Below are 16,059 nucleotides of genomic sequence, written 5' to 3'. Positions count from 1 at the left end.
CCCTATAAAGCTCTACAGATCTTCTGGCTTTGCCTAGATAGGGAGGTAATTGTATAATAAGACAAGAATTAACTTAAGGCTCTCAAATTATTCCATAGTATGTATCCTGCAGTTCAAATAGCAGAGTGGAAGTGTCTGTGGCAGGTAATACTCCAGCCTACCAGAACCATTTGTGTCACTGCACAGGCATGCCCCAAAAACCCACAGAACTTAATACAAAAAAAGCCTTCTCAATTTCAAATGGATGGTATGTTTTGAGACTATATTACAATTTTCCTTTTCTTAACAGAGGCATCCTAGCAAAGACTCTCCTACTATCTGTGTATGGCAATGCACTAAACAGTACTAGATTCAGGACATCATGGGAATTTCCAGAGTTATGTCAAGTACGAATCGATGATTACTCTGCAAGATGATGCAGAAGTTGGGGGGGGGGGGAGATTAAAAAAAAATAAGATTGACCTTCTGTCATCACTTCCTTCTTCAAGGCAAAAGAAGGGAAAGAGAAAAGAAAAAAAAATCTAAGGAAAGGACAAACTATGTTAACAGTTTTTACATATGTATCTCCTTTTTTCCTCACTTCTAAATGTTTGCTTTAGCAAAAGCCTGGGGAAAGCATCAGGTTTCACTGTTTATTCCAGCTAGGGTATAATCAATACAGTACAGTCTGTTGAACTATTTTATTCTGATTCATACAACAAGCTGTTAAATACATTTGGAAAGTAGAAGATCGGTGCCAGCATCATGTGATTCATGAAGATATGTTTATTTTCAAGGCATGAGAATGCTAAACCATAACTTCTTCAGCACAATTATGCAGTTCTTCTGCATGAACTGAATGCATAAAATCCAATTTCAGCCCTTCCAATTTGAAAAGAAATAGCAGAAATCTCAACTGCATCCAGCAGAGGCAGGGAAGGCACTCCAGGATTTATTTGTTTGGGTCTAGTACTGTCTTCTATTTGACACACGCAACAATATTCCAAAAACAGTAACAAACACTTCAGCTTTTAAAAATTTTTAAAAAATCAGATTGGTAGTTCAGAAAGTGAGGAGAAAAGCACTGTCCACAAAAACAAAAAGAGATCTTTAAATAGTTCCGAGATAAGAACTGTAATGGCTTGCGTAGCAGTAACATGTTTAAGCCTGCAGTTTCAGTTTCATCACCCATTGTCTTTTTTTTTTAAAAACACACCGACAAAGTTATGCTACACCTCAGAAACGTGAAAAACCAAAAAATAAAGTCTGATCTTTGCCACAGTTTCTTCAGCAAGAGCAAATTTGTGCTCTGGCCCTGCCAAAAGACAAACGTTCAAGACGTGTATGTTTCCGCTTACATGAGCCTCTTGAGGGAAAATAAATAAGTACTCACACACCCCAGCTCCCCCCCCTCTTCTTGCATGCCCACAGATAAAGGAAATGGGGTTTCCTGTTGCAGGTTTGCAACCTGAGAGCCAGCACTAGGAAGCCACTGACACCAGCGGTAGTACTGCTACCCCTGCGAGAGACATGAAACGAGCTGGACGCCAGAGTAAAAGTGCTTCACATTAGTTAAAAAAAAAATTGCCACAAGGATGGTCTTCATTTTTAAAAGTTGTTTAAGTTGTACCTACAATAGCATTTCCAAGAGCAGTGCCTCTTGAGGAGCCCTCCAGCTACCACCAGCTAGCAGCCTGCAGAGCCCACAGCTGTTTAACTCAGGAGCCCAACCTCCTGCTGGAGGAGGGCTGGCTTCCACATTGCTCCAAGTGGCTCATGGCTTTGTCCTGTCAAGCTTTAAAAGTCTCCAATAACGGAAATTCACCAGTCAGTACTGGGGGGTCTATTAAATGCTTAACCACCCTCAGAACAGTTAATTTCTATAGTTGTTTTGGTGTGCATAAACTAGAATTCTCCTAGAGGAAACTAAGTTAAAAATCCCTCCCCAGAAGTTCACAAAATGTGGCCCAACCCTTAAGGGTCATAATGGTCCAAGGGGACAAACCATATCTGTGTTTGGAACATTTAGGAGTTAGTTTAGGAGACCAGACTAAATTCTGCCCGAAGTAAAATTACCCAAATACCAAGATGTCGATCTGGGAGACTTGACACCCCTACTTTCAGCCATAGACCCACTTCTTCTCTGCCAAATGATATGCTAATGTTAAGACCAAGTGACAAAGCCATGCATACAAGCAGCAATTTTGAAATCAAATGAAGGAAAGAAGCACTCTTCAAAACAAAAAGAAAGGAGAAAAAAAAAGCCAGGAAATAACCCCTCCTGTAAACACCAGTCATCATGGATCTGCACCAACACATCATATGACAGGGTGAACTGATTTTGAGTGAGCAAATAAGAGCAGTAGCTTATAATAAGACCAAATAAAAAACTGGCAATACGAAAATAAAATTGCAATCATTTGAAGAAGTTCCAAGAAAAACATAAAAATGTTCCTGGGTCTAAGCTGTGTGGTGCTTAGTTGCTGTCTAGGGTTAAACTGCCACAGCAACTTTTGGTCAAACAACAAATGCATGCCTTAAAAATGCCTGTAACTCTTTAGAGAGAGCTGTCTGTATTACCACCACCAAGAAAACCCAAGATATTTATCAGAGTTGCTGGTGTGAACAACTAGCATACAGAAAGTTCCACTACCGCAGCAATCGTTTTACAGATATTATCTGCCACTCTCAAAAAAAGTTCTGAATTAATCCTATTTCACATCAGCATACAATAAGCCTGTCATTACTTATTCAAAAGTCAAAAGACAATTGATTTAGCTGATGGCACTGTAAAATCCATCACGACTCCAGAAATGCAGAGAACAGAGCCATGCTACAAAAGCAGCCCTGGGCACGTCCTGGAACCCCCCCATACACTGCACAGAGAGAGGCAGCAAGGAGGCTACACAGCAAAGGAAGATGTTTGCCAATTTCCCCCACTCTAAAAGTAAGCACTAAAAGTCACAAAATAATACCAGCCAAGTATATTGAACATAACTAAGTCTCACAAGCAGACTCCACAGGCAACTTTTCTTCAAATTATGCTTAACTTTTAACCCACACTTTTTAGCCGCCTAGAAAAATAACTTGTTTACCACCAATTTTGGCTGATTGAGGCTTTTTTATCCACTATAACATCACCAATTAGGAAAAATAAGAAATATTTCGGGGTTAACTTTAAAAGTTTTCACAAAAAAAAGTCCATGTTAACGCAAAAGTTCAAAATCAACATATTTCCCAGTTTTGCAGTAACAAGGTCAACATGAGTATTCTGAGGTAAAAAACATGTTACCTCAAAAGGTAAACAAATTACACAAAATTTAAACAACCACCACCAAAAGGTTTTTTAGCACTGAAGGTAAACCATAGGGAATCATGAAGAACAGTCCAACTTTAAAACATGCCAGCAGTTTATTTAACTTTTGATATAACTTTTTGACAACTTTATGAAATAAAACCTGGTCTTCAAAAAGCACTCCACTAATCTCCAAAATTCATCTGAAGAAAGTGTTCTTCCCTTTCTACAGAGCCTAAGACCAAAAGTAAAAGAGTATTAAAACATCAACAAAAAATTCAAAGGGCATCTCAGGCCTAAGCATGAACCACTACTCGCAGTAACAACCCTTCCTTCTGTATTATAAACATTCACAAAAGTTTTCTATACAGTCATGCATTTTTCAGGAACTTCATCTCTCTCTTGAAAACAGACATCCATCCACTGTGCAGGGAACAAGAGCTATGACTATAGCACTTCAGCATCCAACATGGGCTCAAGTAGTATGAAGACACGGTTTTGCAAGAGAGGATCCACTTACGGACTCAGACCTTTGAAACAACCACGACAAATACTCAGTTAGCAATCATCATTCAACAGCTACCAAGAATATGAAAAGTGTTCTGTTGCTGCATTGAAAATAAGTGCTCTTTAAAACATGCTTCCATAATGAAAACAAAGACTTGTAAATGCTTAGTCTCACTTAACATAAAAGACATGTGGCAGAATCTAAATCAAATAACTCACCCAGCATTCTGGTGCCACAGAATTCAAAATTAAAGAGACTGAGACAATGACATAATTTAGCTTTACATATGCAAAGACAGACATCTAAAAACATTTTATCTGCTGATTCATGTTCAAAGGTAGTTAAAAACCCAAGCAATTCTAGTCTCTGCAACTCCTAAAGGGTTTCCTAAAGTTCAGAGTGCAAAACTACTACCAAATATGCACCGAAACTGCTACAGACAGCATTAGTCTTGTGCTGCCAGCTGCATAGGAACTAAAAATCAAAGTCAAATGCACAAAATTATTGTCACTCAGCATCACCAGTGGCCATAATGTGTAGGTTTACAAGCTGGTAAGGATGCACTCCCAAAAAACACTGATTGCCTCTCATTAGAGAATATCTGAAGTCTCACAGAGCCATCAAATCCCACTTTATAAACCTCCAGCTTGAAAGTCCCCAAACATTAAACTGAACTCAGTGAAATATCAATCTTAGACTATTTAAAAGTTGATGTCAAGTATATCCCTCTAAAGTGCAAGTCATTGAAGTCAAATCTCCCTGGAAACACAAAAGAGAACAATATAACATTTTTTTGCTCACAGAAAGATATGGAATATGATTAATTTTACATGCCAAATCAACAAAAGCCTCACCTAGCAGTTTTTAAAATATATGTATTTACACTGATAAAAGAAATAAGTGCACTTACTACTGCTGTATCTGTCATAACTTATTAACAAGTTAAACAAATGGCTTTCAGAATAAATGAATAAAACAAAAATCTAAAATATGGATAATGAAGTAAACAAAGCAAAGATATTAAAAGATATTAAGATAATTAAAGCATGACTTATTGACTTTTTAAATATTTAAATGAGAGAGCTGCTGAGAAATAAAAGGAATCTGCCTAAAACCAGGAAAGCCAAAGAAATGACAGATCAAAACTATCTGCCAACTAGCCAACACTCAGGGTCAATAAGAATAAATTTCAACTTCTGAGAATGTCAGCATTAGGAAAACCAACTTGTGTGACTGAAAGTTTAAAGAAGGCAGAAGCTCTGCTTCTTTACCCCAGTTGGGCATCCAGGACTTCTAACTAAATACCTTGCACCAACCCTCTTGTTGAAGGGATTAAACTACTGATACGGAGGAGACTATTCCTTTTTCTTCTCTACAATAGACATGCTCTAGGACAAAACAGAGGAATAGAAAAGAAATTCAACTGGGCCTCAACCCTTTCTCTTACTAGCCTACCTCACGTTTTCCCAATGTATTTCCAAAATCATCCTCTTTAAACACGACCTTACTGAAATTCCAAATAACTGGTAGGAATATTTTATGTTCTTAAGTTTTGTTCTCCTGTCTATTAAAAAAAATGCCGTTATACTAATAAAACTAGTAATTCTAAAACAGACATTTTAAAGGAAATACTTGAGACAGATTTACGAAACTGAGAGGACAGTAAGAGCTACATAAGAACAAAACACTCCCAAAGTGGCAGCAGAATGCTTATAAGAATGATGGAAAAAACCCTCCTTGAAAACCTGTGGGAGTGGGAAGAGGCCACATTTGGACATATTTTTTAAAACAACCGCTATCCAAAAGTTAATCCCAAACCTTAAAATAATATTTCAGACAAACATGAGATGGGGATAAAGCTCTTTAAACTTAGATGATGCACAGGTGAAACGATGATCATACATTTTATTATAGAAAAAACAGATTATATATTACATGTCTCCATATTAAGTCTTCACTCCTGGCTGCAGCTCCACCCTTTCACAGTTCTGTGTCACTGCCTACCTCTACACCTGCTAGCCTTTTTCATAAAGGAAATTTTATTGCAGCCCTCAAATAGTCAGAGCTGACATTCCATTTTGCTTCTGACTTCATGATCTAAGAGGTTCTATGAAGCACAACTGAGAGCTAAGTATGCCTATCCCAAGTAGCAATGTTGAAACTAAGCATTTTATTAACATCAGTAATACCTTCTTAATACAACGTTGTGCAACTAAGTGCACATCCTTTAATCAACTGTCCATAAACAAACACTGTTAAAATGGTGAAAAAAAATCTTCCATCCCTAGTTACCTAGTTAAAAAGGAGACATAGTACATATATAAAACATTCAATCATGAAAATTTTCTTTTTAGCTTTACCTAAATAGAACATATGGGGTTGTTCTTCTGAAACCAAGAAAAAATTATTCTGAAGTTCCCACAGTGTTTCTGCATTAATAACTGGTATGGCATCTGATGGCCTAAGGCATAAAAGCCTTGACAGTGAAACACAACTTACAGATCTCTCTCTGCGATTACAGCTGCCACAAACTTCTACCTTAGTACTTTAACGTCTCTCCCACCACTCCAGCTGAAGGGGAATGGAGTGTAGCCAGCAATACATTCCAAATAAATAATAACCACACTCTCCACTAAAGAAAACAATATTAGTGCCCAGTTAGTACTTACAGTAAAAGACTGTTTTCCCTTTTACAAAACTGGTTTATGTCTTAAATTAAACAAATGCTTAATTTCCATAGTTAGCAAGAGGAAAAAAAAAAAGGCACTAAATCGAAATTCCATCATGAAAGGGCTGCTTTCTAAAGAAAACACCAATCTTGGTTCACCCATACAGATCTGGAACCTAATGAAATCTGACACCTTTACTCTGAAGACAAATTTGCATTGTATTATCAACTAAGGCTCCACACTCACAAATGCACTTCATTCAGCATGCAGTAACGGGTTCATTAAAGCAGTATCACTAAAATTTTTTAAAGCAATTTTGCTGGCAAAAATTTTAAATGCAATTTGGTAAACAGTATTATCAAAAAAATGCCTCTATGTTATTCTACTGGTAAAAACGTGCCCCCTTGATCTAAAATATACAGATGTTGTGGTCAAGGTTATACAAGGAGATCTTCATTAAGTTGAGTAATTCCCATTTTGTATCACTGCTTTACCAGACATGAATGAGAGCATTCCTTATTAAATGAAGCTGCATCACAGCTATCCAGTGCAAATAATACAGATATTTTTAAATATAGCATGAGAACGTTAACATCAGGACTTCATGTAATGAATAAAACCGGGAAAGAGCAAACGAACTCAGCTTAGGAGGGTTATCGCCTTCTCATCTACCTTTCCTTGCTTCTCCACGTCCTTCTCCCTCCCCATAAGATCCAGTTTAAGGCATTCCCTGTTTTCCCACTTTTCCAGGTTCCCAGTGAAGAAATCGACCATCCGCAAACGTTTTGTTCCTCCATCCCCCTCTCGTGAGCTGAGCATTCAGAACATCCCCACTGGCACTGCCTCCAAATCACCTAATTGTTATCATTATTGCGTTCTCAGCATCGGCTCAGAACAAAACCAGCCCCACTACACCCTCGCTGGCTATAAAAAGTAAAGAAGGGGGGGGAAACATTGAAGTGCAACTTACAGCGGCGAACAAGAGCCAAGTTATCTCCCGAACCGCGGAGGCGAGCGGCGTGTGCCGCTCGGGGCCGCGGGGGAGCGCGTCCCCCGCCGCAGGGCGGGCTCGGCGCGGCCGCCTCCGCAGGGACGGGCGGCGCGGGAGCCGCGGAGCGGAGCGGGCCGGGCCGGGCCGCCGTCGCTCACCGCCGCCTCCGGCCGCGCTGCTCCCGCTCCACGCTGCCTCTCCTGCGGGGAAAGAGACACAAATCCGGAATACAGCACCCGGCACGGCTCGCTGCAGGGGTACTCGCGCCCGACCCGCCCCGAGGCTGCCGGCACTGGGGGCTCCCGCCGCCCCGGGGGCGCACGGGGCGGGCGCCCCCAACCCGGCTCCGGGAGCTGCGGCGGGAGGGGACTCTGCGGACCACTTTCGCCCGGGTCCCCTTGCCCTCGTCTCCATTAACCCCGGGCTGTCGGGCTGGGGGCGGCCCAGCCCCGGGGCTGGGGGCCGCTCCCCCCGTCGCACATCCACCCAGCCGCCCGCACACCCCTTCGGCCACCGGCACGGCGGCTCCCCACGCCCGGCTCCGCGCCAGGAAGGAGAGGGCACGGCGCGCAGCCCGTCCCGGCTCGGCGCTGCCGCTCGCAACTCACCCAACAAAGTTGCGGCGACGGCTGCCGGCGGCTCGGCTCGGCTCGGCTCAGCTCAGCTCAGCTCGGCTCGGCTCGGCTCGGCTCAGCTCGACTCGACTCTACTCCGCTCCGTTCGCTGGGCTGTGCTGGGCTGAACGCGGCACTCCCGCCCGCGCCGCCCGGGATGAGCTCACCCCGCCGCGCTCCGCCCGCTGCCGCTCTCGCGAGAGAGGCCGCCTCGCCGCCCGCCCGCGCGCCGGCGGCGTTCCCATGGCAACAGCCAAGCGCCGGGCCCAGCGGGCGGCACAGGCCCTAGCCTAGCTCCCTCCGTTTTGATTGGCTTTTTCCCGTTTTGATCTTTGCATCGCTTTCCATCCTCCTGGAGACCTGTAGCGAGAAGGTCGCTGCAACTGCTGCCACAAAGTCAAAACCTTCCGGTACCGGATAGTATATCCCAAGCTCTTTTGCTGCCAAATTAAAATGGATTATCTCTCTAGATATCCACCACAGATAACAAATTAACAACAATTAAAAAATTAGTATACATCAACATCACCCCTTCTTCTGCAGGAACACTGCTCTGTTTTCAAATGGCCAAAATTTTGAACAAAACTAGCTTTGGGTAACCCATTCTGGATACTCTGCTGGTGGTTGTTATTGTCCTCGGCTTGATAGGACATTGCCAATCTCAGTTAAACCACTGTGACTGAAGCTTTCCCTGAAATAAGGACACTCCAGAAAACACCTCTGATTTGGGCTGGCAGTGTTCCAGCAACGTGCAGCACAGTGATAGCTAGAACAGCCGAGCTGTGTTGAGCAGCTGCTCTGCTGCAGAGATGGTAGCTTCACTCCCCCATTGACTTTCCAGGAATGTCAGGACAGCAAAGACCAACAAAACTTACATACAGCTCTAAATGGCTTGATGTCTTCTGAAGAGTCAGTACTGATGTTTAAATACCACGGTGTTTAGTATTGTAAAAATACCTGGATATCCAGAGAGCAATCACTCTCTTACGGGTTTCCAACTTGAAGTCACAACTCCTGCAGGTGTTAAGGGGTCAGAAAAGCACTCCCAGTGTCATTTTCATGAGCAGAAAAAATGTTATGGATGGACAAAGAACTGATCCCAGTGGTGCTCCAACATGTAACAAAAATCAGAATTGACAAACCAGGAAAATAAACAGGAACATTTTCAGTAATTTAAATATGTTTACCTTATATCACCCACCTAAAAAGCTCAGTGATTTTTACTTAAAAGTTTTTTATTGACAGCTGTAGCCCCACTCTTATAGAGGGAAGTCCAAAGAGTCTTACAGTCCTCTGGTACATACACATAACAGCACCGTATGTGACTGCAGCATCAGGAACTGTGGTATGCAGTTACTGAATTTGCCTTCATCAGAGGAAATTAGATAGTAAGGCTTGCAAGTTCTTTTCTGAGGTTAATGAGGCAAGCACATTCCCAAACTGTTTCTATGATCTTCCTTCACACGCTGCTGATGTGTCTGATCTTAAGATGAGGAAGATATTCAGAAGGGTCACATAGGAAGGGAGTCTCTGACACCAAACACCAGCCCAGCCTACGAGCTATCTGAGATGAGGCCACAGTGAAGGCACACACCCTTGGCTGCAGTTCAGCCCAGAGCTGGCTCCTGCTCCCAGGCTCCTGTAGTCTCTCCCTGAATCCCAGATCTGAGAGGTCGACATCTGGTAGTGCAGAGGTCCCAGTGTGAGGGCTGCTGGTGTGAGATGCTGGTCTCGCTACATTTTCCCCATGCATGATGTCTAGAGCTGTGGTGTCAGAATATCCAGAACTCGATTATTTTCTTTTTGTGCAAGTACAGACATTTCTGTGTCTTTATAATTAAGCAATTATTAATTGGGTTTGAAGCGGGGAGAGAAGGAGAATTCAGAGTTTACCTCCTCTATCTAAGGAAGTCATCAGAATAGCTGATCTAGAATAAGAAGGATAAGAGGGGGCTTATTCCAAAATAGTTGTCTTGCCTCAATAATGCACAACTAATTCCAGAACAAAAGGACTCTCCTCCCTTCTTAAGAGCACTCATACATCGGCCTTTGCTTAAGTAGCTGTTACAGAATGAAGGATACACAGTTGGTTTCCCCGTGGAGACAAGCCTCAAGAACTCCAAGAATTTCTGAATGCCAAACCTTCTTCTGCTACTAATTTGCTGTGTTGCCATAGGCAAGTCACTTCATTTCTGTTTTAATATTCTCCTTTAAACAGAAAGGGAAAATGACACAGTTATTTACCTCAGAAGAGCAAGGTGAATGTAAATTAATTAACATTTATGTTGTTCTCTGAAGATCTGGTTTTATGAAAGGGTAGATAGTAGGGCTGTTTCTGAGTAGATCTGACTGGAAATATTGGAAGCACAGGGAAAATTTGGCTAAGAATCTGAACTACCCTGAAACTGAGTGCGGAATTTATTCATTGCTGAACAATGAACATGTGAAAGTTTGTAACAGCACACCCTTCCAAGAAGCATTACGATTTAGATATACAACTCACCAGAAAAATAGATTAAGTAATTCACATAGTGATGATTTGATAGAGCCCAAGATCAATGAGTTTCAGGGTATGGAAAACGTCCATATTCTCATTCATGTCCTCAGGAAGTCTGTATATGTGGGGAAGGCTTTAGGGTTTTAGAGTATTCTCTAGAATTATTGGTCTGGGGATTAGAGGACTGTCTTTCATACGGATCACTTCAGTGATCCAGTTTATAACACATAAACAGTTATACTGCCATAAGAAAAGGCCGGTTTTGCTTTTGGACCCAAGGGGCATGAACAAGGGGCAACTTCTTTAGCCAGCTTTGGCAGAAAAGGCAGCATCTTGTGAATTATAACTTCTGTGTTCTTCTTTTGTCATTCACCAACAGACCTTTTCTGACATGAAGTAGATATAAACACTCCCTGACTTCACCAGTTATAATTCTGTGCAACTCATCATTTGAACTCTCTAAAGGATTTCAGAGGCATTTTAAACCCTCTCTGCAGCTTATAAGAATTCATCCTGAAGTAAATCTGTTCCATTTAATTGGCATGGGTAATTACTAATAGGGCATAAAAGTATTTGAAGTCATTAAAACTCAACATGAGAAATACACATTAGTTAGAAGTGGAAAAAATGTATGTTTTGATAAATGTAAGGAAATGTTTCAGACTTTGGTACATTTAACTTAGTAGAAAGGATTTCCATCAACAAGGATTTGAAAAGAGAGAAAGTATGCAGGAGCGTTTGCAACAAAGCAGCAGCATGGAGGAAAGTGTGCAGGTGATCCTGAAGGCTGGTGTGAAGGGATTGTCAAGTAGGAAGTACAAAATGAAATTATTGGTGTCAAGTCGAACAGGCCAGGATTGTGACCTCTCAGCCGTACATGGGCTTACAGAGGCACCCATCCACATTGCAGTTCCCTCCTGCCAAGCCTGTCTGTCCTGCTTCACAGTCAACAGGCCCTTTCTCACAATTTGCAAGGATCTGCATTATTCTTATGCATTTTGATGGAATGCCAAACCACTGGAATAGAGAAAAGAAGCCCAGAAAATGAGCCACTTAGTACCTAGACAGCTATATAATCCTCAGAAAAGAGTTGCAAAACACACGTTCAGAACATGTCCCAAGTCTGCATTTACAGAGGCACCAATGTACATAGACATTAACTTTATGAATCAAGAAGGCTTTTCAATAGCAAAGGCACAGTTAATAACCTTGGCTAATGCAAAAAAACCCCCACATTTTATTTGGATGCACATCAGAATACTTAAGAATATTATTTTGGTGTTAGCTTTTGGTTTTAATTCAGTACCTGGAGCAAGAACATAGATGGTTAGACCAATGTACGCTAATTCAGCATAGTGTGTCAAGTAGTCATAGTACTACAGGCTTAGCAGAAAATGTAGGAAAAGAGAAGGAAAATTAGAAATCTTCCTTGTCTAACAAGAAGGTAATGCAAAAGGGGCGTTTGTGGAGAGGGGGTTCTTTTGTTATAAATTTGCAAGTGATGTGATGCAATGTCAGCCATCGAATCATACTATTCAAGTATTTAAAAACAACATAAGCAGAATTCCATTGTATACTGTATTTAATCAAAAACTCCCTTCCCATGCATTAAAAGATTAGGGATGAAAATTCAAATACTCAAAAGTAATATCCCAAATGCCATCTGCTTATACCTTTATTTCAGATTTCTTGGGCATACACGCTCTATAATATAAATTGCAATTATGTAACTTTCTCCTCAGCTTCTCTGAAGCCTGGAGAATCAGAGCACAGCTCCACGCCTTCCTTTCTGCACACTGTTATTCACTAGCTCTGGAAACAGGCGGATGCTTTGCCAACTAGGTTGATCTGGAGCATTCATCAGAACAGAATGTTTCACAAACAGCAATAAATACATTTTTACCCCTTTCCTGTAAGGTGATATTGTTATCCCCATTTTACAGATTGAATAGCTAGCACTTGCTTTTCCAATGTGGTTAGCAAGGGACAGCTCTTCTTTTCCAGGAAGCACATCTCCCCAGGAATTCACTCGGAAATGTGAATACTCCTGCAAATCAGGAGGGTTGTTTCTATGTTTTATGAAAAACACATTCCGGCTGATATTCATGTAAAGTCCAAAAACTGTCAGTCCAAGGACTGACTTTTATGCTCTGGCACCAAAAATCCTGTCTTCCTTTTGGGAAATGGCAAAATTTTAGCAACACCCATGGAGAACATTCCCACCAAGAAGAGCTTACAACGGCAATGCTTATGGCATGTGCCTGGGAAGTGGAACTTGTAGCTGGAGATTGATGTGCTCCAGAGAGAAACATAACCCAAGTGCTCCGTGTTTATGGCAAGTTTAGTCCAGGCAGAAAAGAGCAGCACCCCTTCTGCTGGCAAGATCTCAAAATGAAAGAGTGACCTCTCATCGCTACTTGTAATAAGCATTTATCTTCAGCAAAGGGTTCTGGGTTCTGAATACTAAGGAATGGAGGTATCTCCTAGTCTTATCTTGGATGTTATTAGTAGACTCATTTAAAAGGAGAGGAAAACAAAAGCCAGTATCCTTAGAAATGTCTAGAAAATTTGAGCAGCATTCTTAAACAAACCTGAATGATTCATCCTGAAGAAAATATAAAATAAAATCCTTCAGATACATTTCATTTTTGTATGTCCATAATTCAAGGTGACTATTTTGTAAAGTATTTTATACACAATTAGTCTGAAATATGGTTTTCTAGCTCGCAGTTTTCTGAGCAAAATATAAAATGACACAGTTATTAACCTTTGGGAAACCTCTCCTACACGCAACAGAATTAAATTCTACAGAAAACTGAATAACATTGGGAGAAATTCCAAATGACTTACCACTCATTTGTTTGATGGATAGTTGGGCTAGCTATCGCTTTTTACAAAGCTGCCAATCACCAAGAGTGCTTGGAAATATTCTGAGAACTCTCTTAGAATCAAAAATTGAAGTTGCAGGCTTCCATGGCTTAAATTATTATGGAAGAAACAATTACTTTGCAGGGAAAGAGATCGTACTGTTACCATGAGAGGATAATATTGTGGTATCAGTGGCTTCAATTTTTCAGCAGAGTAAGTTGCTTCTTCTAATATGACATTTAAAGAGATTCTTTATTTGGAAAACTGATCTGTCTGAGGATTTCTGTATTGATGTTGAAACTCAAACTGAGATCACCATATTAGATAGAGAGGGGGAAATTGTTGTATCAGTTTGTTTATTCTGCATTTGGAACTCTCCGAATACTCAGTTTCATTCTTTCCATAGCAAAGGGTGTTAGTCATTCTGTTGTTTGTCTGAGGATTTCATATATCAGGAAGAAGATGGAAAAAACACTTTGTGATTTTTCAAATCGAAAAACTGACAAAAAGATACTGGAGCATGGCTAAAACATGAAATTATTTTCCAAATTATTTTGAAGGAGCTAAGCCCCCTATAGTTACTATGCATATTATGAAAGTATATTTGTACTCACGGAGTACATTAAGACAGTGAAGCCAGATATGCTGAGTAGTTGTACTTCTGTTTTGGTTATTCAGTTCTACATGGCTCATCCTAGATCACTCTGGGTCAACAGATTTTTCTATCGATCTCATGCTTGAATTCTCCTTTTTCTGTTGGAAAAGTCCTTCCCATCTTGTGTCCACTCTGTCTAAAGTAAGACTTGGGTGAGGGAGGGAAGTGTGGAAATCAGAATTTCCTCTCCTCTGGTATCCATTCCATAGGGTTTCCATAGAGTATGTGACTGCTCCAGCTACCATCCTTTTATCTTTACATTCTGGTTGGCCTTTCTGCCTTCACAGGGCCTGAAAATCTTGTTGCAGGATTTGGGAGGGTACTTGGAAGAGACGGATAAATTAAGATCTCATAAGATCATCCAAAACTCAGCATCCACCATCGTCTTCTGTTGCTGTGTGTACATCAGGTTTCAGCAGCTTTGAATTCATCTTCCAGATATTTTGCACTGAAAAAGGAGCATGTTAGAACTGTAACTGCCATTCAACTTACAATTGCAATTGGAATTCAACTTCAGAACAAGTAGGAAACTGAAGTAGTCTTTAAAGGACAAGTGCAGGGATCTGTAAAGGAAAAGTGCCAGGTATATGATTTTGTAGTTTATATTTCGTATGAAATACATGAAAGAGGGAGAATTGCAGTTCTGTCTTTTGCTGTAGAACTTCTTTACCATAAGACTCTTAAACATGCTATAAAGTTACAAATATGTATTGCAAGCTTTTTATTAACTAGTTATGTTGCAATAACACCTATATCAATCTACACCGGTAGCCAGAATTATTGCAGAAACTAAAGAGTTATTTAAAGTAAATCAATGAGGCTGTAAGTATGATGGATTACTTTTCAGTAACGCGAGTGCACCAATATAGACTTATTTTTGCTGCTAAGGTAGAAAACAGAAGAGTCTGGCCTAGCCCAGGATTACTGCAGGTCTGTTAAATCATAGAAGCTTTGAAAGTATCCTATGGCCTGAAAGTAATATTCTAAGGGAAGATCCTCTTGCTACTTGATAAACATTTTCTTCTCAAGGGTCAAATATTCAGTCTTGCATATATGTCCCTCTTCAAGTTTCTCAGCATTTTCACAAGCAGAATCAATAAAATAATTTTTTATTGTAAACTGTGGTTTCAGAGTTCAGATTTCAGAAATCCGGTTGGTTGATACGAATGTTCATTCAGTGCTTAATGGTTTTTAAAATAGCTGTTTAATCACACAAAAATTATTTACAGGAACAATCCCAAGTGTATTTGCATAAACCTTAGATAGATGTGGCTACAGAGACTGTTGAGCATGAATACTAGGCTGGGACTTTGAGAGCCTGAGGTACTGACAACATTTTAAGACTATCAAATACCAGTGGTATTAGCATCTCCTGAAAAAAAAATACACAGGAGCTTGTAAAATGGGACCTTGGGTGATTATTTGGGGGAGGGAACTGAGAAAAAAAGTGGCCTCGAGATCCTGTTTTAAGAAAAATCTTTTCCAAGGGACTAATGAACTAGATCTCAGAATGCCAGCCAAAGCCAAAATGTGTACTTCATTTCAGTGAAAGCAGGGAAGAAAACAATGGATTTTAAGAGTCAAATTTTTTTTAAATTGAATAAAAGGTTAATTTTCATTCAAGAAAATATAAAAGCCTTACATAATGCCATATGAAACTTATTCAGAAATTAATGGGGCTATTTTAAATGTATGTATATATTCCCCTCAGTTGAAACTTGGAGGAAGAGTTCAGGATATTCTTATCAGCTCTGATCTAGAGCAGCTGACATGCTTATACTTCAGGCTGTTGTCATAACTGTAGAATTCCCTGTCCCACTTTCTGGTGAATAAATCCTTATGTTTCTTTCTCAGTTTTCTGAAAGCCCTCCTGGGATTAAAATCTAAGTCTGTCTGTCTTAATGAGACATCTTAGTGACATCACTGCACACATACACACACACCCTGTCTCCAGACTTACTTTACATTTCTCCTTACTTTGGG

At 40.6% G+C, this 16,059-nt stretch overlaps 1 protein-coding gene across 3 annotated transcripts in view; it reads right to left on the bottom strand.

The window, feature by feature from the left end:
* SIPA1L1 (signal induced proliferation associated 1 like 1) overlaps positions 1–7,505 on the bottom strand; it is a 212,188-nt gene extending 204,683 nt beyond the window's left edge. For 2 of the 3 annotated variants that reach the window (XM_027749332.2, XM_039389061.1), the window contains exon 1: positions 7,422–7,505. The gene's annotated coding sequence lies outside the window, so the exon portion shown is untranslated. The remainder of the gene's footprint in view (positions 1–7,421) is intronic. The other variant, XM_027749342.2, reaches the window with a different exon arrangement.
* Positions 7,506–16,059: the final 8,554 nt, after the last annotated feature.

The sequence above is a fragment of the Pipra filicauda genome, unplaced genomic scaffold (genome assembly GCF_003945595.2).
Source record: "Pipra filicauda isolate LSUMZ 115617 unplaced genomic scaffold, ASM394559v2 scaffold6_size6359152_pilon, whole genome shotgun sequence".
NCBI classification, from domain to species: Eukaryota; Metazoa; Chordata; class Aves; order Passeriformes; family Pipridae; genus Pipra; species Pipra filicauda.
The sequence above is the reverse complement of the archived record's forward strand: the minus strand, read 5'-3'. Positions and strand labels throughout refer to the sequence as shown.